Below are 26,557 nucleotides of genomic sequence, written 5' to 3'. Positions count from 1 at the left end.
TAAAAGGAATAAAGAAAGTTTATTAACAAAACTACAAGAATAACAAAACCAGAATAAAATCTCCAGAAAACCCTTTTTTCCCCCACTACCCAACCGTTCTCTTGTTCACATGACAACATAGAGGCAAAAAAACTTTGGTGTTTACAACAGTCCCAATTCTTGCTATAGTCTTTTCATCAGTCTTTGTAGAGAAACAGAAGTCTTCTTCTGCTAATCCATGGAGTTTCTCACAAGAAAACTATTCCTGTTATAGCTTTCTATTTCTCTGATGCCAGCTGCCTGGAAATCTGCCATCAGTTGTCTCCTCCCATTTCACATCACTCTGAGGTGTGTTATGGGTCAAATGAGTCTAGGGATGTCATTTTTAAGGATGAGTTATTAAAGGCAAAAGTTCTCTTCATTTGTCTCTGATGAGCTTCCCTGGAAACAGACGTTTTCTCTTTGCCTCTACAACGGACCCAAATCTTCAACTATTACTTCTCTCCCTCTGTTCTAGCACCTCACTGTATCACAACTACTTCACTTTTTGCTCAAAATCCACACTTTGAACACACCATTTCTCCCAATATACTCTGTCATGAATTAAAGGATTTTTTTTTTCAGAACACTATTGTCTATCTCCATAGCTTTAACAGAAAAATATTTCAGCTTATTAAAGCATCTCCTTATTCTCTCTTCCCCATCTAAAACTTAATTCTTTTCTTCACTGTCTTTGATAGTTTTATGGTATCTTCTTCATGTTGATTATCCCTCTCTCTCTCTTCCCAACTCTGTGGAAAAAAAGGAGTAATCTGTAAGTCTCATCCAGCTAGTAAAAGAGTTAAAGTCTTGGAAAGCTGCAGATGTTCATGGTGTCAGATTTCAGTTCAGCGGCAGAAACTGCAAACTAAGTCAGACCAGCCAGCTCCATTTCTCCCCCCTGCCCTCTGCGGCCTTGTCTGGCCTGGAGGGAGGGGGAAAGAGGCCGAGACGGAGCCCTGTTGCCTTGTCAGAAGCCGGAAACCAAAGAGAACAAGAGAGCCCTGCCCTTACATCTTAAGGAGGTGTTCACAAGTTGATCTCACTTCTCAATGGTTAAAACCGCCGCCAATTCTCAGAAATGACTAATAATTAATCAAGAGAAAAAACTCCCATCTCGCAGCTTCAACTTTCCCCCAGCTTCCTAAGCTATCTTAAAGGTAAAGTCACCTCAGGACACGTGGGTAGTGCTGTGGAGGGCCAGGGCAAGACAAAAATAAATGGGTTACCCACAGGGGGGAAAACCACTTCGAGGTGATTATATAATGCATTTTTTAATGGAACCTTAGTAATTCAAAACCAGCTTTTTTTTTTCTTCCATAACAAAATCACCTTGTTTTTCTTCTACTTTTCTTTGACATTCACCACAAGCATACATACTTCAGAAACAATTCTAAGTCAATAACATAAGTTTCATTATTGCCTACATTTTTCAAATAGAAAAGAATAATGCACAGCCCAGACCTATGCTTGAGACCCTTGTGAACTGCAATGATCCTTCTGTACATGGAGGTGCTTGGAGGAAAAGCATCGTGATTTGGGTTGTCAAAATTCACACAGTAAATTTAGGACTGGAATGAGTATGAACTTAAAAAATACCATGTCAGAATTGTAAGATACAGCCATGATGTTATCTTAACTTTTCAATTAATCACATAATACTTAAAGTTGCTTGATAGTTATTCGGTGGGCAAGAAATTTTGACTGAATACTCAAAGGTTGAGCTGGTCTTGATGCCCACCTAGTTGCAAGTAACATGGAGCTTGTTGTTTCTGGGCAAGCAAACCTGACAGAGAAGGAGCAACTGCAAATGCCTTAATGCCTTAATGCCTTAATGCCTTAATGCCTTAATGCCTGTAAAGGCCCCTTCACAAAATAAAACCACCACATTTCAGCCAAGCTGACAAACACACATTATCACACACTGTGCTAGTCAGAGAAGACATGCCACAGCCCATACAGAAAAGGAAAATGAGCCCTCAACTCTGACATCAGAGTTTACATATTTATAGATTAGCAGAGAGAATTCTGCATACTCACTGCAGTGGCTCATAATGGGACACCACATAGTCTCTGCAGAGCAGTCTTGTTCATGCTCAGGGAGATGTTATCCAAACTTTGGTGAGTGAATCTATTAGTTAACAAGCCTGTTGAGTTTCTGCAGAAAAATATCTAGATGTTCTTTGGAGTGTAAGTTTAGACATTGTTTTAATAAAATCTTTTTATTTGTATGGAAATACACAAAATAAATATGACAGCTATTATTTTCAGATATTGATGCACAGAGAAAAGCAACATCAATACAATATGGAAAGTTGGTAGAAGAAAAAATAATTGCAACCTTACAATGTCCTGTAAAATTGAATCAGTGGATCCTTACCAAATTTTACTTGGGAGAAACAAGAATAAAAAAACATTAGTGTTATAGTAATGTCATAAAGTTCTGATTGAAATTCCCAGAACAAGTTTCTCAATGTTTTTCCCTAAAGTATTTTTAAATCATCTACTACTGTAGAAATAAGTCAATATTAAAATGAAATAATTACTAGTCCAAAATTGTTTTTCAACTGGATTTGATTTGGAGAACACAGAAATCAGTAGGCTTATTGTAAAAGAAAGGGAATTACTACTTTTTGCACAAGGATTGTAACCATACAGTAAAAGTTAGACAACACAGCAATGTGTTCTTGAAGTAGCCCCCCTTTGTCCCTCCTGATTAATCCTGGCTAGCTCTGTCGAGGGGAGGGCAGGGAGGCTCTTCACAACCAAGATAGAGACCAAAGGGCTGCTTTTCCCTCTGGGATAACGTCGGATGTTTATTCAGGTTGGGGTCCAGGAGGAAAAAGAGAGGGAGGAAACATTTCCCGGGTACTTTCAAACCTCGGGAGAGGGGCGGGGAGACATATAACACCAACCAATGGGATAACATTTCAGGGACAGGGAAGGGAAAAACACATCATAGCTGCAGGGAGGGTTTACACAGAAACTAAGGAACGCCCAGGAATGTGCACTACCTCATGTTCTCACATAGAATTGCTCAGGGCAGTAGCTCTGGTGTAGATCCCAGTCTGACAGAGGATGCTAACTGGAAGTCCCAGTCCCAATGTTCTGCTGACCAGGGACTGATGAGTACCCACCATCTCTGCCAAGCATGGGAGACATCCTCCCAGAAGCTCTGCCTGTTTGTTCCATACATCTGCTCTGACACTTGAGCTCTGTGTCCTCAGCTGTACCTTTCCCAAACTTCTAATCACTGCACACTGACCCACAAGACCAGGACAGAGAGAGTGCTCAGTGTTGTCAGCTAAGCAGAGAAGCAGCAGCCTGGGGCAACAGTAACAACCTCACCAGAAAGTAGCACTAGAAGAAGTGACATCAGATGCAAAGGGCAAAACATGCTAAACGTCTAGGACAGCAAGTTTTATAAGACTGGTTTGCTTTCCCTAAGGAAAGGAAAAGGGATGAAGTTGTTATTCTTCCAAAGACAAAGCTGTGCAAAAGAGAGGCTGACTAAAACTCCCAAATTTACTCTGTGGCTATAGGCAAGCTTTTTGTACTGAATTAATAGTCTGAATACACCTGTGATCAGTGGCCATGCAGAAGGAGTATCTGTGTCAAAGGCAGCCCGGTCTACTCCAGATGAATAAAGAGCATAGCAACTTCTCTCTCATGCTCCAAATGGTGCAACGCATGTTCACACTAATGCTACTTATGGTGGTTCTGGGGCTAATGGCCAAGAAACAGCTGCTTTCTGATCTCTGTAGAGCTTGTGCCACTACGGTTTTAAGCCTTATTCTTAAATTATGCAGAATGTGAGACTGTACTTAAATACTGCAGCAATAGCGACATATGGTAAGTAGCAGTTATTAGTTTGCTACCAAAAAAACTATATTTAATCTGAGTGCAAACACTCAGAATTCAGTAATTCAGTTTAGTAATTCATCTCCCTTCCAACCTGGAGATAACTTTGGACAAAAACTATTACTATTCATAATGGAAATGTTGTTATTTTATCCAGCTTTGGGCAAAGGTGCCACCTACCAGAATAAATCAGGAGAATTTGGCTGGGTCCATTGAAAAGAACTGGTCAAAAGCAAATCTGTCTGCTTATATAACTGCTATGTTAAAATACACTATAATTAGATTTCTATATCCACAGATACCACAAAAGGGGTCATTATACATGCTTCTCTCAAGAAGTCTTGGTACTATTCAGTAGTTAACTGTCCATTTCTACTTTCACAAAAAATGGTGATTATAACTAGTACTCATCTTCAGTTCTTAGCTACTTGACAAGGATAATTCAGTGCTTAAAAATGCAAACTGAGTACCTTTTTTAATTATTACTATTAATGTTGAAATGTCTGACTTAGGAGCCCCAGGCTTTTTCAGGATAGCCAGATGCCTCAGCCTTGCAACAAGGAGGCAAGAATGAAGGAATGAGAACTTCCCACACAGCAGGGAGGGATGAGGAATTTAATTTCTATTTGCAGACACAAGATTCTCTCTTCATGGCTAAGTACCAGCTGCAGAGAAGCAGCAAGCTACGTCTATTCTTAAAGGATTTTTTTGGTGGTGGGCAGATGCAGGCATTAACTTTAAAGAGGGAGAAATAATAAATATTTTAAAACACCCACAGGTAGTTTCTGTAGAGTCATTAATGTCTGTTCAAGCTACAGAGGATGCTTCAGAGAGAGAAGGCCACTGGCAATTTGCCCTTCATCACTTGTAAAACTTCCACTTCAAACGTAAGATGCTTCACTTATCTTCCTGCAGTTACACTGCCAATATAATTTGTCCATTTGGAATAGAAAAATGCCTCATCATCAATGTCTTACTATGTATTAAGAGCTGAAAACTCTGTCATGAGGCGTTTGAAATGCAATTTCTCTTACTTCAGCAATAAGAGTTTCAATTTGGTAATTTTATGCTTTAAGATGTTAAAGATTTCCCTACTAATAGCACACAGGAACAGAGCAAGATACAATAGCACACAGGAACAAACTTGAGCAAGCCAAAGCCTTTTACATATTCCAAGTGGCATGCCCTGTCAAGCTCACCTTATATCCATCTCTTGTCCATGTGACTTGAGGTATATATGGATAAAAATGAGTAGAAGAGCATTGCATCGACTGCTCTTCAGAATCAGTTGATTTATATCCATTACTTTTTTCTTTTAGAGAAAAGAGGAAAGAGTGTTAGAGAAAACTTAACACTGGCTGAGATTCAGATCTCATCTTGCAATACTGAGAATAGATACCTGACAGTTGACAGTCTGCCAAGTGTAGGTAAGCACCTAACACTGTTTCTCTCCCTTGGATTTGGTCACTTAAATATTTTGGGAATCTGACTTAGAGAAGAGTCTTTAACCTGCCCTTGCTCAAGGCAGCAAGTAAAGCAAGAAATATTGAAAACTTTCCCTGAAATGCCACCAAGTTCTCAGAGCTAAAGGAACCTCTGAAATGGAAGGGAAGGGGAACTCAGAGAAGTTATACTGAGGAAAGCTGTAGTTTTTTCAGCAGCTGCTATAGCACAGTTTCAACTGGTAACTTACAATCCTGCCATACAGTCTACAGGCCTGTTTGCCCAATGCTCAGGACCCAAACTCATGACAACAAAACCTCTGAGAAGGCGGACACTTATTCCTGGAGTTAACAACCCTGTGATTTTTGTAAACTTCTTGATAGGTGACATTTACATTTTTGGTTTGGAACTGGCTTTAAGCTGCTACTGCTGAGTTTTACATAAACAGTAGAATTCCTCAGGACTATTTGGAGAGCAGAGGAATTTATGTGTTACTGGGTTTGACCCCAGTAACATCTATGGAATTGAAATACTTCTTTCCAGAGAGATTGAAGTGTGTATATATCTTTATACCAATCTCAGTAAAAAAGGAGGCAATGACTAGGCTGGCTATGTATGACCTTGCTTCCAGATATTACAAAGCACACAGAAAAAAAAGTTTAAATTATACTCCATAATGCCAGGGATTTACAAAAAGAAAATGAAAGAGTATATTTTGATAAGCTCCAGCATATGTATAGAAGAGCAGCTGATAAGGTGTGCAATTCCTTGACAGGGGAGACCACAGGCATGTTTCAGGTTTCTCACATCCTCTCTCAGGATCTACCTCCACTTGCTTCTACAGCTGTGCTTTCTCCTTTATAACATAACAAAATGCACCTCCAACTCCTTTTCCACTCACCTGGCATGAAGTCTACAGTTTCCAAATCAAACAATCAAAACACTGAAAGGAGAAGGAAAGCACTGGAAGGAGAGAGCATAACTCTCTCCCCCTTCTAAACATGCTGGCCTCGGATTGCAGAACAAGATGTTTAAATAAAGTAACCCAAGAACCTCAAAAGAATCGCAAATTCTTTACCCCAAGCCAAGACAGCCTTTGCACAGAGCCCATCCACCACTTCCTTGGACTATACCCAAAAGGTTTTACTGTGTTCACAAGGTAAACTCTGAACACTCCAGCAAACATGCAAACCATCTTGGAGACATTATTGTTTAGATGGTGCAAAATACAGCACAATTATGAACCAGTGAAGCCATACCTCACCCCTTATGTTTTTTTAAATCATAGATCAGTCTATATTGCACCTAATAACAAAACATTTACATGGTCCTTAAAGTATAACATGAAACTACCATTACTCTGATTGGATTCATACATATTGAAAATCTCTTTCAAAACATTGCTCTTTCACCTATGAACTGCAGGAATCTATTTTTCCAGTGAAGTATATATAAGAGGACTACTGGAACTAGTTTTTCATGCCAATGTGCATACCTAGTGGACAGGGCATGCCCAGCTTCTCCTCCACCAGTACTCCCAAGTCCTCCTAGGCAGGGCTGTTCTCTATCTGCTCATCCCCAGCCTGGATTGACATCGGGGGTTGCTCTGACCCAGGTGCAGCACCAGCACTTGGTCTTGTTAAACCTCATAAGGTTCCCATGGGCCCACTTCCTGAGGTTGTCCAGGTCTCAGTGGGCATCCAATCATTCAGGTGTGTCACCTACAAGTGTGTGAGGGTGCACTTAATCCCTCTGCCTATGTCATTAAAGAAGATATTAAATAAAACCTGTCCAATACAGAACTGAAGGATGCCACTTAACATGTTAACAGTGGCCACTGGGAATCTGAACCATTGACTACAACCCTCTGGATATGACTGTCCAACCACTTTCTTATCTGTGTAACAGACCATTCACAAGACTATCATATCAGATTATTTAAAGAAAAATAGTCTTTATTTAAAGAAAAATGTCAGACAATTTAAAGAAAAGTGATATTTGGATTATCAGAATTGTTGTCATTTACATATTTCCAGTATAAATTATGAATTGCCGTCTCTGAAGCATCCAGTCACTGTTCTTATGTGCTCCCACTTTAACTTGCAAGATAGTTTCACATAACTTGAAGACATCAGGCATGTTTTCCTCCTATGCCTTTGTCATTCCCTGTCACTCAGTATGTGAGAGGACAGTTGCTTTTGAAAGTAATGCTGAAGGAACACAAGGATGTGTGGTTAGAAGCATCAAGGAAGGTACCGTCTTCCTGGATAGGTATAATTTATGCTGAATTTCTTTCTTTTGTAACAGAAACAGAGTGGGCACTTAAAATCAAAGGGCTCAAAGTATTATGAAAATACATGAGTAAGAATGAACATTAGTCCTTTTCCATGAAATTTCAGACATACTTTATAGCAAAAAAAAAAAGGCCTTTCTGCTCTGAAGCTGTGTGTGCAAAAAGATTAGGCAATTACAGAATATTCAGGATCATAAAATAATTGTATTATTGCTCTTCATCAAATTAAGTCATTATTCAGTGTCCTCAATTTAGGCATGACAAGCCTGACAGATGTTTCAGGCAGGAATATATCTAGCTCTTAGAGACAGAAACATATTCAGTTTCATTAGTGAATTCAGTCAGGGGAAACTTGGTTTTCTGGAGATTTTGGAAGCAAAATAATTTAATAAATGTACTTGAGAAATTGAATGGAATATGAGAAAATGTCTGGGATTTTTACTTTTGTTAAATTCTTTTTCCTTTGTCAGTCTGAAAGATAGTTTTTACTTTTTCAATCTTTTGCCAGTTTAGACACAATTAGTCTAATATTAATCCATTGCAATTAGCAATACTCATCCTACTGCAGTGTAGTGGAACAGAATTTCACTGTTCCACCCTCAGTCCTGTGACAGCTCATTACAGAAACTCACATGGGTCAATTTTCCCCTGACTCCTTTTTAAAAACTGTTCAGGGAAGAGGGTGCAATACAAAGCTCAGATATTCTGCATAATTTTGGGCCACTCTGCTTGAGTTTCACATCAAATGGTAACCACAGTAAATGTCATTCAATATCATTAGACATTTGATTTAGAGTAGCAACCAGTCGCACACACAAAAAGTGAATTTCTAAGTAGGCAGCAAAATAAGATTGTAATTCATACATTTTTTTAGTAATAAAATTGCTAATCTAATTGTCTGTAGTTTACGATAGCCTACCATGCAAGAAGCTAGAATTTGGAAAGAACTCCATAGAAGCACAGTTAACATTTTCATCCATGCTGACACTATTATCAGTGAGGTGGAAATGCAGAGAAATAGAAGCAAAAGGAAAGATACAGCGAGTTTGTTAAAATCTATATGCACATTGAGAAGATAGACAGAAGGCCTATCAATGTCTTTGATATTTATAAATGACACCAGTTAATATTTTTCCAAATATATTTTACTTCAATTAATGTGCACATTATAATTGACATTAATTAGTGTTTGTCATAAATATTTTAAGGTTTATGACTAAAACTAGATATTTGATTTCTAAGCTGAAAGTATAAGGTAAATTGTACTAGATAAGGGTGTGAAAAGATAATTACTTGACAAGAAACAATGTAAAACTAAACAGTACAAATATATCACACTGAAGAACCTGCTCTTCTTTCCCTGCAAAAATAAAAAAAAGGAGGAGTTGTCAGGAAACTAGTTTTTGTGGCTAAGAAGGGAGTGAAAGTCCTTCAGTCTCAAATAGATATTTCTCTAAGACATGAGAAACTTTTCTAACAAAACTTCTCCACTGTTTCAGGTTCCCTTTTCCTGAGTACATGTTCAAGAACATCCACACATATAATTTAAAACTTAAACACTGCAAAGAACCTTCAATTGAAGTTGGAGGTAATATAGATACCAGTTTTGTTCTTTGAAGATGAAACTTCAGTATTGTTATATAATTGAACAGAATTCTCATAGTTGTCACCTATAACCTTATAGTAGCATCTTCCAAACACTGCCATTTTTGATCATCCAGAAGATCCCTATCCTGATCCTCCAAAAGGTTTTTAAAAAGGCAGATGTCATATACAGATTAATTAACAGTTGTCTGAAAGTCTGCATTAAGCCAAGATGAGGGCCGTTCAACAGAACACAACTATTTAAGTGATCACTGCTTTTGTTTCAAATCAATACTCAATTAAAAATTTCCTGCAGTCTTAGCTGTTAATTGTTTCACAGTAGAACAAATGACATTTTAACTGCCTGTAGGCTTATAGCAAGCCCATTTCTTTCTGTTGTAATTGTTTCTCTTCTTGACACCCTCACATTTCTTTCTTGATCTTGTCAAAACAAATTGAAAGAATGGATGATAGGACAATGTACACATTGAGATTAATTATACACATTCTGATTACAAAAAATACATTGGGATAAATAAGAGCAAGTAGAAAAGATGTATAAAGGGATTATTTTGATCAAAAATATGCTGCCAATGTTTTTCAAACATTTGAAAACCTTTTTCTCAACCTTTTTCAAATTTAGAAAGTTATTCAGACTTCAAAAATAGAAGATATTTTAAAATATTAAAGTTCATTTTTATACATAGCTTGCAATTGAACAAGGATGATATCAGTAATATTACTGCAAAATCTTACAAAGAGAGAGTAACAAACGTCTATCATCATCTAGAAAGTATTTTGTATCCCAAGTTTTCAGTGCCCAAATCAGGCAAGAAATTGCTTGTTGGCATCTTACTCCTGCAGCTTACAGAACAGCAGAAGTCAATACACAATGCTGAATATTATTATCACCATAAAGTAAGCAATAAAAGATCTGCTCTGCCTAAAATGAAAGGACTCTATTTTCATTTAGAGACTTCATGCATTCTCTATGTTATTGCATTATCTGCACAGACCTCTGCTATTACTTTGTTTCTGCAGAAGAATTCATATGGTGCTTTAATTTCCTCTTTCCCAGAGTGCCCAAATACTCTCCTCTATGCCAGGAAGCTGCTCAGGCCTCAGAAACACAGGGTCTTGAAGAAGTACGTATCTCTCACACAGCTCTACTGCCCCTTATTTATCAAATTAGTTTGCTAGCAGGTTGTAAAACTGCAATAGATTTGTTTGAAATGATATCTGCTTTTGTACTTGATCCTTTGCCTACCCATCCCTACCTGACGCTGAATATCTGTATTCCTAGGCTTCTGTTGCCTTTATCTAGAATAGCCTTTCCACAACTTCTTCTCTTGACTTAATTACATCAATAAAAGAATTGAAAAACACCTTTAAAAGTAATTTGCTCTCATACACAACCACTACTGTTTCTTCTCTTACATAGTCCATAAAGTGTAGCAGGACACACATTATTAGAACTGATGATTCTGCTTTACAAAGGGTAACTAACTCTGGCCATACAGTGTACAGCACTTTGGCTGTATCTCTTTTATTTTTAGAAATAATAAATAAAATTAATTCATGCAACAAATCAGGGACCTTAATCTGATGCTCAAGATCAAGACTTCAACAGGTAAACTGTGACTGATAGATCAAGACTTCAACAGGTAAACTGTGACTGATATCCTCAGAGTATCAGTGAAGATAACACTGAAAACACAGCTTATCTGATTTTATCAATTTAAAATAGACTATACCTTGTCACACTGTTTTTCAAGTATGAGATGCATCCCATGTGAAATTATTATATCTTCAAACACTTCTAGTAGGACTTATCGAGGTTTTCCTGCAGCTCACATTCTTAAAAATAAAAATGTCTATATATTTACAAAACAATCTTCTGTTAGCAACCATCAAGTAATTTTCACACAAACATCTAATGAGAAGACAAAAAGATATGAATCTCAGTGGGATGAACTAACATAACTTTCCCTACACTAACCTAACTTGATTTATTTAAACCCCTTTTTGTGGAAATATTCACATGTGTTTTATGCCCTGTTGTGGCCCAATCACACCCAAGATAAGAATCAAAAATTCTGATCAAAAATCGCACTTATAAGTATATTCTATGTTCTTTAGTTTATTTTTGTTTTAAAAAACCTTGAAACTAACAATAAATTATTATATAGCCATCGGCTATCCTACTGAAATATTAAGAGGAAAAAGATCAAGTCACTGTATTCCAATGAGCTTATAAGAATGCTTCTGCCACAGCAAATGCAACCATCTAATAGTGCTGAAGGAAGAATACTGGGGGGATTGTTTCCTCTGATTTTTCATATGAAATATAATCTAAGAATCCTGAAATCACTGCTTCTAAAGAGCACACAAGAATCACTCATTTAATTTATTTTAGAATCTTACCACTAGCAGAAAAGCTTTAATGAAACATAAGGGGGGGAGAGAGAAAAAAAGAGAAAATTTCATATGCTGCCTGAACTTATGAAATGAGCTGTGTTCCTGTTTTCCAAACAGTAAAATTCAACCAGAGGGTTAAAACACAAAATCATTACACTGTTGTTCATTCACACCTCCAAGAATTTCTGATCAAAACTTACAGGAAACCAGTGTTTACCCTTCAGCTTATCCTTGGAAGAAACACACAGAAGAAGTGATCTCCCGGACTGCCTTTATAGTCATTACCCCTTAAAGCTCACAAGTTTCCAAATATATTATTTCCTTTTAGAATGATAGACAAGCTCTGTCAGGCTATTGATACCTTGATGTTGCCCACAAACACCCCAGGTTCTGGCTGTCAGTGGTTCTTTAAAGCTGGTAGTCTTCCTGCAGTTATTTGAATGAGATACTCCATTTGGATGCTCTTCTAAGTAATTTTTCAGTTGCATATTCACAATCACTCCTTAAGAATAGTGACATCTATTCCTCACAGAAAGAAAGGGTAGGCTGAGCAATGCTGTCAACCCTCAGCAACTTTTTCTTGGTCAATTGCCAAAACAAAGTTTTACATGAGAATTTAACATTAATAGGAACAAGAATAACTCTTAAAATTGTGTGCACAAGGACAGTTTGGAAATTTTTTCTTTTCTCTATTCTTTCTTACACAACTTTAGCTTTCATTGATTTCACAATTATACAGGCAGTCAAATTAGGAAACATATATCCAGTGTTCTATTCCCATGTTCCAAATGTATTCTACCAGATCTTATAAACTGTGTCACCAAAAGTAACTAAAATTGAGAAAAAAAAGATAAGAAAAAAGGGGAGGTGGGGGGGGAAGTACAGTTCTCTCCCTCCTCGTGTATATAGTTAGTGGTTTTAAAATATTTGTACAATGTTATTCAAAATTCAACTTTTCCACTAATGTAGATTTGTTATATAGTTATATTTTGTTATATAGTTATGCTATATATATATATATATATATATATATATATATATATAGTTATTATTGCATAAATAAGCATAATTAGATATCATCAGTGGCTTCGTCCTGACTGGTGAATGCAGCAATTTCAAGACTTCTTTTATTTTTGGAGTATTGATAAACCATTGATTGCATTCTCTTCACATAATCTGGAAAAATCCATCTTCATTTTTTAAGTATGGTAAAGGGAAAGAAGGCATTTCCCATTTCCAAATAATTTGTGTAACAATAAGAGGCAGTCTCCAAATATTTATTTTCCCATGGAAAATTTGCTGAGGATGTTATAAAGTTTTTTCTTCTAGATGCCCTAATTGTTCCATTTTGGATGGAATCCACCTATTCATCAGAACAGCACTTGAGGTCCAGTTGGCACTGAACTTTATCCATCCATAAAAGTAGGAGAATAAATTATACTTAAATAAATCCAAACTGTGTGGTGACAAAGAATACTGAGTATGCCTTTTGTAATAGCAACTGTATCCTGATAAAGGATAAAGTGATTTTTTTCTTATGAAGATGATGTAGACAGCAAATATTAAATGCATCTGCTAGGCTAAAATAAATAAGGAGGGAAGGTTTCCTATGTGCAGCTTGAGGAAGGATAGTGTCCATAGAGAGTAACACATTTCCATTCTATAATGTACTCCTCCAGGAAGTTCAGCACAATAAAAACATTCCTCCTTTCTAGAACATTCTGCAAGGAATTGGTAAAACCAGATCATCTGAATACAGTGTCCTGGATTCAGGACAAAGTACCTTTTCGAATTAAGATAAAAACCATGCCTAAATATTTTATTAAATGCATTAAAACTTTCTTTAGGGGATTATATCACATAAAGGGTAATGGCTGAGAAATTTAATCTATATGAAAGGAAATAAACAGAGTCTAAAATGACGGTGTTCTATGGTAAAAAGGACTCGTCCAACCCAAAACTCAATTTTTATTATATAATAAAACAAAAACAAAACTAAAAACCAACCAAACAAAAAAGACAAAAACAAAACCAAAGTTGCATCATTGTTCATAATGAAAAGGAGTTGTCTAGAATAAAATGGGACCCTGACACATATTAATCAGGGTAACTGCCTTACTACAGCCCACAGAATCTACCTTTACTACATGGTCATTTATTTTTGTATTGAAGAGTTGCCACATTTTACCCTGCAAAAGGTCACATTTCAATAGGGATGAATAGCACTTGTGTATTGCTTGCAAACAATTTCAAGCTTTTAAAGCATTACAGGGCTACTTGGTCAATTGTTCATTACAAAAGATACAAGGAACATATATAATGACATATCTTTTTTTTCTCAGGGGTCATGTGGAAAAGTTCTCCACTACAATAACAATTTCTCTGTAATCATAAAATAACTTATTACCTACTCATTCTTATGAAGGGGTCCTGTTAAAACTGCCAATTAAACCCTAAAACCCCAAAATGAGAAAGGTTTGGAAACTGTCCAATGTCCTTTGAGTTTCTTTAATAATTTCCTTAACAATCTTTCTAATATAGCTTGTCGTCAATTAATACAAATAACACAGCCTTGAGTTTCATAACAACCACATGAGATCACCTGCAGCAAGAGCAAACACACCACCACAGTTTTCTTTTTTTAAATAAGCCTTTACTACTTAAAAGCAAAAACAGCAACATTTTGCTATTCTGTATTTTGCAGAAGGACTAGATTCTGAAGTTCTGGTTCCTCTGAAGAACTCTTTCCTATTTCCTGCACAAACATTTACTTTGGCTTCAACATGGTTATGCAAACCCGTGAAGCAGGAGGCAAACTTGAACTCTGGCATGCAAAGAAACCCCAAGTCAATTGCATTCTTAAATGTAAGCAGAGGCATAAATTCCTTGTGTAATTTTGTTTAAGATGATAGTCAAGAGAGAAAAACATTAATTAGAATTTTACTTGAAAGATTCTAATCATCCAGAATTAATAAAAATACTACTGTTCAATTGTGTTGAAGATGAGCAATTTGGCATCCAAAGAAAATTCACTTGTGTTTGGTTCTGACAAAATACCATAACATAGATATTAACCTCATTTACTCTCTCTTAATTGTCCTTTGAAAATATTGTCATTCCAAATGTAAATAATTTCACAAAATTCTGCAGCCATTCTTCTCCTAAGGATATAACTCTGGAGAGGAAAACACTAAAATTAAAAATAAGGGAGATTTCTTCCCAGACAGTGTTAGTGTAATGCAACCTGAGCAATGCATTGGTCATACATAATAAATAATTATTCAAAACTCAGAAAAAGTATATGAAAGTAGACATAGTATTTGTGTCAAAGGCTATTAAACACATGAGATAAAACCCATATAATTTGGTAGTATCAGAATTTCCTTATGGTCCAATTTTCTCTTATAAATGCAACACAATTGATTTATAACTAGTATTTTCATGGAAAGTGGGATGAAGCAAATGCATCCTCCCTTTCATAGAGGTGCAATGACAGGTTCCCCCACCACAGCAGTCTTCAAGCCACTACAGGATGAGAAGGCGGCTTTGGAGTTTCTGTCAACTAACTTCAGGAGGAAGAAGCCAGTCACAAAACGTATTCAGAGTGAGTGAGTCTATATCTGTAAAACTCAAAACCAATAATGCAATAGGCAAGAATAGTTGTCAATATTTTATAAGTCAATGTTCTTTCAGTAGTAGGGTCTTTTTTTGAGGAAAACACCTATTTGCCACAGAAGAAAGTCTAGTGGACTTTCTATCCACTTTCTAGTGGATTTAGTAGACTAAATATAGTCTCTCTCAAGAGCTCCACAAGCCCAGTGGACTATTCTGCTCAGTGTAGATCAGCCTGTACCTCTGCCAAATGCTGCCACAAGGGGATGTTCTAGGGAAGTCACAGGCTTGGTGGCCACTTATAATGTCCCAGAGCACAGACTCGGGAGGAAGCAGGAGGAAATCAGCCCCTGAATCTCTGTGTAAGTCCTGAAACTGACTTTTAATTCCTAAAGTGAAACCACTTTTAGTTCCTGCAATTTTTAAATGATGCTATCCCATCCCCTGAAGAAAAAAAACAGTGTTTTTCCCTTCTCTGCAATAAGAGCACCGTGCTCCTATTCTCCTTAATTACTTAAATACCTCCCAGCTACAGCACATGGAAAAGGGTCCTTTCATTCCTATAATGCCTGTGCTAGCAGGAATACCAGAACCAAGATACAAGAATACAGGAACAGCATACGTTCTGTTTCTGAATCAAATACTGTTTCTTTTTCTGAATTCTGACCTTCAGGCTCCCATTTAAAAATGTTGGTTTTGGCAGAAGCAAAAGCTCTTAACCACAAAATCAGGTGAAAGTGGAAGAAGAAGAGGGAGCAGTGATGAAACTGAAAAAGTCAAGCATCTGGCCAGAAATTAGACTGTTGGAAGAATAAAATTTCCAACTTAGTTGTACCACCAGAAATAAGGGAGTGACTGAAATGTTATCATTCCCTTTGGGATCCTGAGGGGATGAAGTGATACCATGAAACAAATCTGCCAGATGACTTACCTGCATGCCTTTCCCTTTCTCTCCTCCCTCTGACATCCACATCCAGTTCTTGTTGGACCCAAATGAGCACCTGCAGCCAGCAGAGACAGAGCCAGTCCATACCACTTACAGCTTCTGATTCAATAACAAGAATCTCAAGGATGATCATGTAAAGATTGTGTTTTACCTAATGCAACCCAAATATGAAGGGGAACCTCATTCAGAACCTTCTTGTTACAGAGAGATGTGTTTGTGTCTCTCAGAGGAGAAAGGAAAGAGGAAGAAAGAGGGAGAATTTATGCATGATTTTAAAAGATGTCTGGTTTACTTCTTGTCATTATTAACCTCTTTTAACTGCTACTGCTGGGAGCCTACATCCAGTTCTCTGCTTGTGCCCCATGGTAGGACAAGATGTGTTTATGTGTATCTGCACACGTTGCTGCGCCTTTTGCACCACCAAGGCAAAACACCACAGCAGAAATCTATTCTCTCATTTCAAAGGGTTGGGAATACTTAGCAAAATAAAAAGCTACTAACTAAGGAGAAGCATCAGCAAAACAACTTTGGAAAGGAACAGGCCACGCACTTTGAGTCTGAAACTGCCTGAAGTTAACAACACACATAAGAAGAATAAACTGGTGGTGCTGTAATTTAATTTTTATGGAAATAAACAGGTGGCAGATTTACTATAACTGCAGGGATAGCAGGGGGTGAAATGCTGCAGATACATTAACCTGCTTAATTTAATAGCCTCTCTATTCCAAGAGGAAAAAAAAAAAAAGATACTGTGCTGTTAGTTCAGTCAGCTGGATGCCAAATGTAAATAACTACAATTACCCTAATATGCCCATGTGCTGGACGGGAAATGGCTTTGTGCCAAGTCTCACTTCATTGTCATGTTTATTAATTATGCACCAGGAAATTTAAATACACAACAGTTTTCATGAAAAATCAAGGCAAGAGGAGCCTGCATATGGCAGCAAGTGCAGGGTGTACCTGGGTCCCCTCTTGTGTCTGCTACTTAAACCCAGCACTGCAACCCCACTGTCAGAGAGATGTGGACCAGTCACTACCTTCATGGCAGGCCTTTAATGCCTGCTGGGGTATTTAAAACTAGTCAACATTTTACAGCAACCTTTAATGCTCACAGAGAGCCTGCAGCAATTTAGTACAGGGAATCCAAAACCATTATGTATTTATAATCAAGGAAATTGTATGGGGACAGTTGGAAATATTAGATTTAACTTTTTTACCTTAACTGCTGATGCAAAACAAAAATAGACTGAAACATTAAGAGCAATATATTTGCATCCTGGAATGAGAGAGGTATATGAAAGAAATGCTGCAATAATACTTGAAGAGGCTCTAGAGCAGCCCTATAAAATTACACATTAATAGAATGGGGGAACTGCACATTTAGGTAGCTGCTAGCCAAAAAATAGGTTCCAGGGCTCTGCCCCTTGTCCATATGGATGATGATAGAGGTTTTTAAGTATATGATCAGTCTTTAATGATGTATAGTAACAACACAGTTCCTGGTATACTGCCCTTGATAAGCTTATTCAGCCCCCTACACTTGTGGGTATGTAGCCCAGATTCAAATATTTCACACATAGAATTTCTTTTAATTCAAGTAAATGAAGGTTCTTCTCTGGAAAATTACTCTGTTCAAAAAAAGGAGTTACGTTCTCTATTAGTGTACACTGGCATTGATTCTGAGGGAGCTACAGTCATTTATATGCATTGAGGGTTTGGTCCAAGCAATCACATAATTAAAGACTACAATGCAATTGCATCTCATTAGTATGGCTGAGATAAAGCTTTAATTTAGTCACTACCAGCCTTATAAGCAAAATATCTTAGGTTTTAACATACTCTCACTGTTAGTATTTTTGTAATTTTCTATCTTAAAAGAGTATGACTGAAAACAAGAAGATCCCATAATTTAAAACACATTGGAAAGACATGACTGGAAGAATGCATATTTAACTGTCTCATTTACTATGCTCTGTGCAATATACAGTCTGCACACACAAGAATCCTTCCTTATTCCTCACTAATCTTCAGTAAATTTTTGGCTTTACTTATTTACTCATGGACAAACCCACCCCACCCACACTGTCTTCCCCTTTATAAGTTTCTGCTTAACTTACCACACATTTTTCAAAACCCTCATCATCAAAATAGTTTGCTGTACTTGCCACTTCAAATGACCTAAAAAGGTCAGGGGAATAGTGAAAATGGAAAGGAGAATTTAAAGATACATGTCTTTTAAAGCACAACAGGTAATATTTAGCCTGGGAAAATGAAGCCCATTTTTCTATCATTCTAGATATTCTCTGAATTGCAGGAAGAAAAGCAGGAGTTTGTACTCCTGGCTCCATTTTTACACTGTCTTTTCTGAAAGAATACTGATTATGAATAATTATGGTGATAAAAGCATAAAACACATGCAGAACAAGCGCCAGGATTTCTGACCCGAATTATGCATCTAAACCAAAGATAAATTTAAACACCAGTAAGGACTGCATGTTGCAAAATACAGCTGCTAAAATATAGCTTGTTCTGAGACATTATTAATGGCCCTCCTCTTAGCTGCTATCTATGTTAAATATTGCAATGAAAAAATAGAGTATGCAACAGATATAAGGTAATAAATTTGAGGGCAAAAAACCAAAACTGTTAGAAAGATGGTTCTTACTTCCTTCTCTCAACAGTCTTCAGCCTGATCTGCATGAAGCTGCCATGTGTGCAACCTTAGTCCTAAGAAGAGAATCACAGAATCGTTTGGATTAGAATGGACCTTTCAAGGTCATCTAGTTCAACCCCCATGCCATGAGCAGGGACATCTATCCAACCTGACTATGGGGAGTAAAACAGAGAGTACAGTAGAACTGATAAAGGAGCCTGATATCTTAGGCCTGATCAAGCAGAAATCATGGCAGAGACAGACACAGATAAGTGCTCCCTGGGCAATAAGTGACCAAGAAACATGTTGTGAAACTTTGTGATAAGATAATGTTACCAAGTGAAGTGATGTCATGAAGAATGTGTACCCAAAAAGAGATTGTTACCAAGAATAGAACCCTATGTAAGTGCCATACAAATAAAACCCTATATAAACCCTTTGTATACTTTGTATACTCAATAAAATTGTCTTCTAATCTCAACTGGGATGTCCCTGTCTCTCCATCACCGATATCTGACCTTGAATGTTTCCAGGCATGGGGCATCTACCACCTCTCTGGGTAACCTGTTCCTGTGATTCACTACCCTCATAGTAAAAAGTTCTTTATATCTAATCTAAATTGAACCTCTTTTAGTCTAAAACCATTTTCCCTCGTTCTATCACAATGGGCTCTGGTAAGAAGTCTGTCTGCATCCCTATTATAAACCGCCTTTAAATATTGAAAGGCAGCAATAGGGTGTCCCAAGAGTCTTCTCCAGGCTGAGCAAATCTAACTGTCTCAGTCTTTCCTCACAGGAGAGGTGCTCCGTTCCTCCAACCATCTTTGTGGTCTTTTCTGGAGTTGCCCCAACAGGTCCATGTTCTTCCTGTGCTGGGACCCCAGAGCTGGATGCAGCACTGCAGGTGATCTCTCATCAGAGCAGAGCAGAGTGGAAGAATCCCCACCCTTCCCTGCTGCCCACAGTTTTCTGGATGAGCCCAGGACATACTTGGCTCTCTGGGCTGTGAGTGCTCCTTGCCAGGGCACGTCCAGCCTCTCCTCCACCAGCACCCCTGAGTCCTCTGCAGGGCTGCTCTCCATCTGCTCATCCCCAGCCTAGATTGTCACCGGGGCTTGCACCGACCCCATACATACAAACACTGGTATCACCTTTCATGCTGAGACACTACCCTAGAAGCAGCACGAAACACCTCAGAACAGCAAGAACACCGATTCCTTCCACAAAATAGCAACAGCAAAAAAGGCAAATCCCCATCAGAGCGATATTTTGCAGGTGCAACGGGGGATAGACAGAGGAGATGGAATTCTGAGTTGGGCTGATACTACCATCTAGTGGGGATCACTGGGAGAGCGAAACCAGAGAGGAAGGAAAAAGATTAGCATCCAGCATCCTCCCAACTCTCTAACACACCTGTAATTCGACTGGAACCACACTGGAAAGGGTAAAAGGTGGGTTACAAATCAGCAGTCTCACGGTCTGCTGCTTTTCAGGGAAGTCCCCAACTAAGCAGGAAGACTTGCTAAAAAATATTTTATTTGAGCAAAAATAAAAGGTCAGTACTCTTTAAAAGCAGTCAGGAGTCTGTCATCCACAGGGAGCGAAGGATGATCCATGCACTGTTTCTGGGCTATGAGAAACAGGCCCAAACTCAGTAGTTCTTATTATTGAGTCTCCCACTGAATTATTATCACTACTATTGCAAATAAAAAAAGTAAAAAATCACTTCATTGGTGTTTTTTAATGGTTTTTTTCCCTTCTTTTTTTTCCTTCTTTTCCCCTTTTTCTTCTGAGTTCCGGTTCCCTGAGGATTTTTTTTTTTTTTGGTGGTGTGTGGGTGTGTGGGTGTGTGGGTGTGTTTTGTTTGTTTGCTTTGGTTTTCAGTTTTCATTTGTTTGGGTTTTGGGGTTTTTTTTTTGTTTTGGGTTGGGTTTTTTTAAGTTTGTTTTGTTTTGTTTTTTGCTTGTTTTTGCTTGTTGGTTTTGGTTTTTTTTCTTATTGGGTTTTTAATATAAATAAATAAAACCAGCATTTCTTTTTTTCTTTTTCTTGATGTTCTGCTAATCTTCAGGAGGATGGCTGTTCTAGAAGAAATATCTTCAGGCTTCCTGGCCCCTCCCAATACTAGGGTTTAGTGCACAAGGATACGACATTTTTATAAACGAAATACACAAAATACTACACTGATGGGGACCTTCTTCCTCAGAAGTCTGTGAATATGTGGCCACAACAAGCCATAAATTCAGGAAAATTATGTTGCTCCTCATGGTGGTATAGTATAATGAAAGTGTTGAAACTAGAAAAACATGATGCAGGTATATAACTGTCCTCGGAGTCTGAAGACATCATAAACTACTCATGTTTTTCTCTTTTTACTATCAGAATACCATAATGCCTACATAGTGGTTTATTATCAGTTTTTCCTCAGTTGGCTTTTTATATGTAATGGATTAAAAAAAAATTCTCATAGCTACTGCTGTAATATTCAGTTATGTAGTACCAGCAACTAAGAAAGTCTGATTTTATTTCTTCTTCAGGAAAACTGGTGGCTTTTAATCTCTGTTGCTCTTTGGCACACATGAATGAGAGGTTAATATCCTTTTCAACAAACAAACAAAAAAATTAAAGTAAAGCAAATAGCTACTAAAATAAATTTGGAAGGATTTCCCCTGACAGGATGATGAATGTTACAAAGAACGCAGTTCTACACAAGTACAGGAATTTTACAGCCACTCAAAAATGTAAATGTAAAAAACACTGCAAAAATGAAGGCCAGAGAAGCTTTGTATATATCTGCTTGGCACACTTCCAAATATTTTTGCCTCGTTTATGCTGTTGTCTTCTTTTTCTGATTATTATTTTATTGTTGTTTCTGTATTTGACTGCTGCCACTAAAGCATCTCCTGTTTGTTTTCCAGAACACATTTTCAGTCTGGAGTAATGTATGCAACTTAAATTTATGTCTTCTGATAATGATTTTTGGGGTTGAGATTGTTGGTTTTTTTTTTACTTCCTCAATCGCTTCTTTACAGCATTATAATTCAAAACATGACAGAATCTCACTTTTACAAATATATCATCTCATTTGCAATTATATGGATGCACAACACAGTATTCCTCACCTTCCATTCCAGGAGAATTAAAAAGCCTGTGCTTTTGGTTTCATGGAGTTTTGGTCTGCCTTCTCAGAGGATTATGTAAAGCATTCTTCCAAGTCTAATCTGAATGTGATATCCTGGAATTTTATTGTTCACAAGCACATAAAAGATCTGACCCTAGTGAAACTCTATCTGAACTTGAGTTTATTCTGAATTCACATCATCTCTATCCAAACTTTTTTATTTTTCCAGATACAGAATTTTAAACTAAGTGAAATTCAACTGCCATTCAAGCTACCATCAGTGCAGTCACCTGAAATGTTTGGGAAGCTTAGAACAGTGGAACAAGGATTTATATCTGTAAGCTTTAAGGTAACTTGGATACTACTAAAAAATAAGTCCCATGGCTCTGGAATACTTTACATCCTGAAAGTCTGAACCACCACTGAAGCATCACTTGAATTTACACATTTCCATTTGTTTGCAAACAGATCACACTGCTTTTCTGTTAAGCCCACCCATGAGGGCCCCAAATTCCTGCTTATGAAATTCAGCTGATGTCAGTGGAATTGGTTAATTTACACTGTTTAACAATCTGGCCCTCTGGAATTTTCTATCAAATTGAACTAGAGTAACAGTTGAGTAGCTAAGCATAAACTAACAGACAGTGAACATATGTAAAACAGTTGTCCATTTTGTAATTGAGAAAGTAATAAATAGATTCTGCAGATAAGACTTAATTATGGTCTTCATCTTGCATGAAAGTGATTTCATCTGAAATTTAGATGCTGAAAATACTGGACTGTAACTTGCCTTAACTCACAGAACTATTTCAGCCTGGATACACACAGACCTCCCCAGCACTTATGCCATGACAAATCCCCTGGAGTGTTCACCAGCATGTGTTTCCCTCATCACTCAGGCATATGCTGAAGTGGCTCTGCTTGCACCAATGCATTCAATATTAAATCAATGAGGAACCCTAGCTCAGGGAGATAACATCTCTCTTCCTCAGTAGTGGTAGAAACCAAAATCCCCTCAAACCCTCAGAAAGCTTGGCATGACCCTGGTGACCTCTCCAAAGTGAGTCCAGAGGAGGTCCAGGATTGTGATCACAGATCTGGAATATCTCTCCTGTGAAGAGAGCTGGGGAGAGCTGGGGGTATATGCCCTAGAGAAGGAAACACACCAGGGAGACCTTAAATTGCCTTCCAGTACCTGAAGTCACCTACAAAAGATCTAGAGAGGGATATTTTACAAAGGCAGGTAATGATAGGAAAAGGGAGAATGGCTTCAAACTGAAAGAGGGCAGGTTTAGATGAGGTATTAGGAAGAAATTCTTTACTTCGAGGATGATTAGTTTGCCCACATAAGTTGTGGATGTCCCATCCCCAAAAGTGTTCAAGGCTAGGTTGAATGGAGCTCTGAGCAATCCAGTCTGTTGAGTTATCCCTGACATTCTGTGATGCTTTGATTCACAGGATTTTTCTGCTTGTTTGCTTTTTCAAAGTAGGGAGGGGCTGGCCAGCTTTCAGGGCTGGACCAGCTTTCAGAGCTGTGCATCCTGGACACACACAGAGACCTTTCATTTCTGAGTAAGTCAGCTAAGAATTTTTCTTGCTTCTGCTGGGCAAAATAAACAGCTTCCTACTCAATATGCTGGTTTTTATAAGCCCCAGTCTTAGCTCATTAAGAGCTATTTCCAAATTTGGATGGCACTTTTCAAGGCAACACAGGTATCAGAAGGGCTCTGGCTGTGTTAGGACAGAGTCCACTGATAACTGGTCTGTGCTCTATGTGCCCAGGGAGGCTGTTGATCCAACACAGCCGTGCTCCATCCAGTGCTCTACCCACCCATCTGGGCTCTCCCTCTGCATCATCTCCCTGCATTGCAGTACTAAGTCCACTGAAGAATCTAATCTTAGTTTTTTTCAATGTCTAGAAGAAGTTTATTTGCCTCCTGAGGAGGCAATGAGTTTACTGGAATTTTTTTTTTCAGGGGGATGTGAATTCAGATATAAAATCTTTCTCGTGCTCCTATCACCCCCTAAAATTCATTCTACGTGTCTTCTGAAGCTGTTTGTCTCTGCTTCAACCATCATACTAAAATAATACAGTATTTTCCCAAGTGCCAGCCACTGCCACCTTCTTAGGAGGAAAAAAGGGATCTTTGATCTGAGCTAATTATTCATCTTGCCCCACCCCTACTACTACTGTTAAAAAACATAACACATCGGAGGTGGATTGTGCTATATTTCATGAACATTCACTGCTGGTGGTAAAGGTAATACCCATCTGTAATTTTCTCTCAGCTTCGCTTACTGATAAAACAGGAAACACAGATTTCTGATGGGCTCTTTGAAGCAAAAGGCTTCACTCTTTTACAGTTAAAGTCAATAAATTATTTTTTTCAGTAGACAGCGTGCACCGTAGCTCAAATCAAAATGACTTCTACTAAATTAAAACTAAATTCTCTGTACTTTTTTGGTTTTTGTATCATATAACTTTGAGTGATGGAACCTTATACAGCAGCATGACTTTTCTTTCAATTGTATTGGACTTTCTTCCAGCAAAATCTGCCTTTCTGTTATCTGGATTTCAAACAAAATGTTCTAGTCTGTTTTTCAGCTGTGTCATCATAGAAAAATCTGTGAAGGGTTTAGTGCATTCTGGCTCAGGGACCCAAGGAGGTAATCAAGGGCAGAGGGCAGATGGACAATGCAACTGCCTATAGGATGGAGGCTTTGACAGATGCTATTCTTTCAGGGGTTCTCTCTGCTAATTTTTATGGCCATCACAGATCCCAAGAATTTCCCAGTATGGAAGACAGACAGCCTTTTCCCTCCACCAGGAGGGAATCATAACCCACTGGTAGGAGACATGAAGTTTGTTATAGATTTTCACCAGGCTCCTCTGTTTTCTTGTACGTCACACTTCACTAAATTTTCAACTCCCACCACGAACTCCTCTAAGTGCTGATCATAAGCCACAGCATACCTCCAGCATCTTAACAGGGATGGTTTTCACCTCCAGGAACATGGAGTAGGGGATAGAGTACAGGTTTTGTATAGGTGAATTGTGTTCTCAGAGTGTGAGTTCCTCCCTCCTTTTTTGTCACTCAGAGCAGTAACCATACTGCCAACCCCCATCCATCAGTGCATCAGCTCAGATTTAATCCCCAAAGTATTAAAAGTCACCCTGGAAAATATCCAGTTCTGCCAGACACATAACATAGCAGTAGCTCATCTGATACACATTACATGTGTCACCTTTCATGCTCTATCAATGGATCTCTGGCCAGCCCTGGAATCCTCTTAATTCAGCATGAGAGCACTTGTCAGGGACATCTCTGAGGAACAGAAATACTCAGTGTAAAGGGACAGGTGACGTACAGTTTCTCTTGATATATATATCAAGCAACATTTAAAGCTTTTTGTAGGAAAGTTGATTTTCTGATAAAGATTAAAATTTCTGCATCTGGTGTTCTACAGGAAGTACAGGAAAAGCCCTCCTCTATTGTTCTGGGCTTCCAGGATTCAGATGCATTATCCAATGAAATGCAACAGTTAACAGTATCTTCTGTGTGCTTCTCACGATACCTGAAAACAAGTCATTGCTCTGGCAAGGTCATTTCTACTGCTTGAACAAATTAAACCTCCTAAGAAAAAAATAGCCCACTAAGCACAGAAAATTCAGCTCTAGGTTCAAAGTAACTGCATAGTTCAGAGTAAATAACCTTGTAACTTTGAGACAAACTTGCTAACACAAACATCTCTGCACAGCCACTGTCATTTTGCTCAATGTGATCAACATACAGAATGCCTATAATGTAGCCTTATGGGTATGCACCCTCCATATGAGATACCCAAATAACTAGAACAGCAAATTTTTGTTGTTCTTCTTCCCCACATATTTCCCTATTGTTCACAGCATTCTACAACAGGAGCAAAATCTGAGGAGGTCTGTTGACTGGTGAATTCTTACTGCCTTGGGAGACTGGAGGTCTTCATGAACTGAGTCACTGTGCCACAGACATCATCCTAAAATATCCTAGAAAAATGCTTCAGGGAAAAACATCAATGCTCCCTGATTGTATTATTATTCTATCCTTCCCATACTAATGAGCCTTCAGAGAAGGCTGATGAATTCTATCCTACTGTCAATACTTAACTCCATCCAGCAACTATGTATCACACAGATGCTCACTCACTCCCTCTTCCCCACTGTGGGATGGGGAGGGGAATCAAAAAAAGAGAAAAAGAACCTCATGAAGGTTTAATAATAAAAAGCTAAGAAGAGTTTAATAATAGAAACTAAAATAATTAAATAAATAAAATAATAAAAGCAAAAACAATTCTAGTAATGAGGGGGGAAAAAAGAGAAAGAAATAAAACCCACAACAGACAAGTTGCACACGATAAAATTGCTCACCACCCACTGACCAATATGCAGCTCATTCCCAAACAGTGATTGTCCTCTTTTTGGGTAACCCTCCCCAGTTTATCCCGACTGTGACATTCTAAGACATGAACTTACTTGAAACTAAAATAAGAAATTCCCTTTTGGCCAGTTCAGTTCAGCTGTCCCAGCCATGTTCCCTCCCAGATTCTTGTGCACCCTCTCCCTGCAGAG

At 38.0% G+C, this 26,557-nt stretch overlaps 1 long non-coding RNA gene across 1 annotated transcript; it reads right to left on the bottom strand.

The window, feature by feature from the left end:
• Window positions 1-26,557, bottom strand: LOC147653246 (uncharacterized). The gene is made up of 3 exons (XR_015287200.1): window positions 26,462-26,557; window positions 16,161-16,230; window positions 1-770 (listed from the first exon to the last, which is right to left on the bottom strand). It is a non-coding gene; the product is annotated as an uncharacterized LOC147653246 (long non-coding RNA).

This window comes from Cyanistes caeruleus, chromosome 5 (assembly GCF_971803275.1).
Source record: "Cyanistes caeruleus chromosome 5, bCyaCae1.hap1.1, whole genome shotgun sequence".
Classification (NCBI taxonomy): domain Eukaryota; kingdom Metazoa; phylum Chordata; class Aves; order Passeriformes; family Paridae; genus Cyanistes; species Cyanistes caeruleus.
Note: the sequence above shows the minus strand (reverse complement) of the source record. Positions and strands in the feature narration are given on the sequence as shown.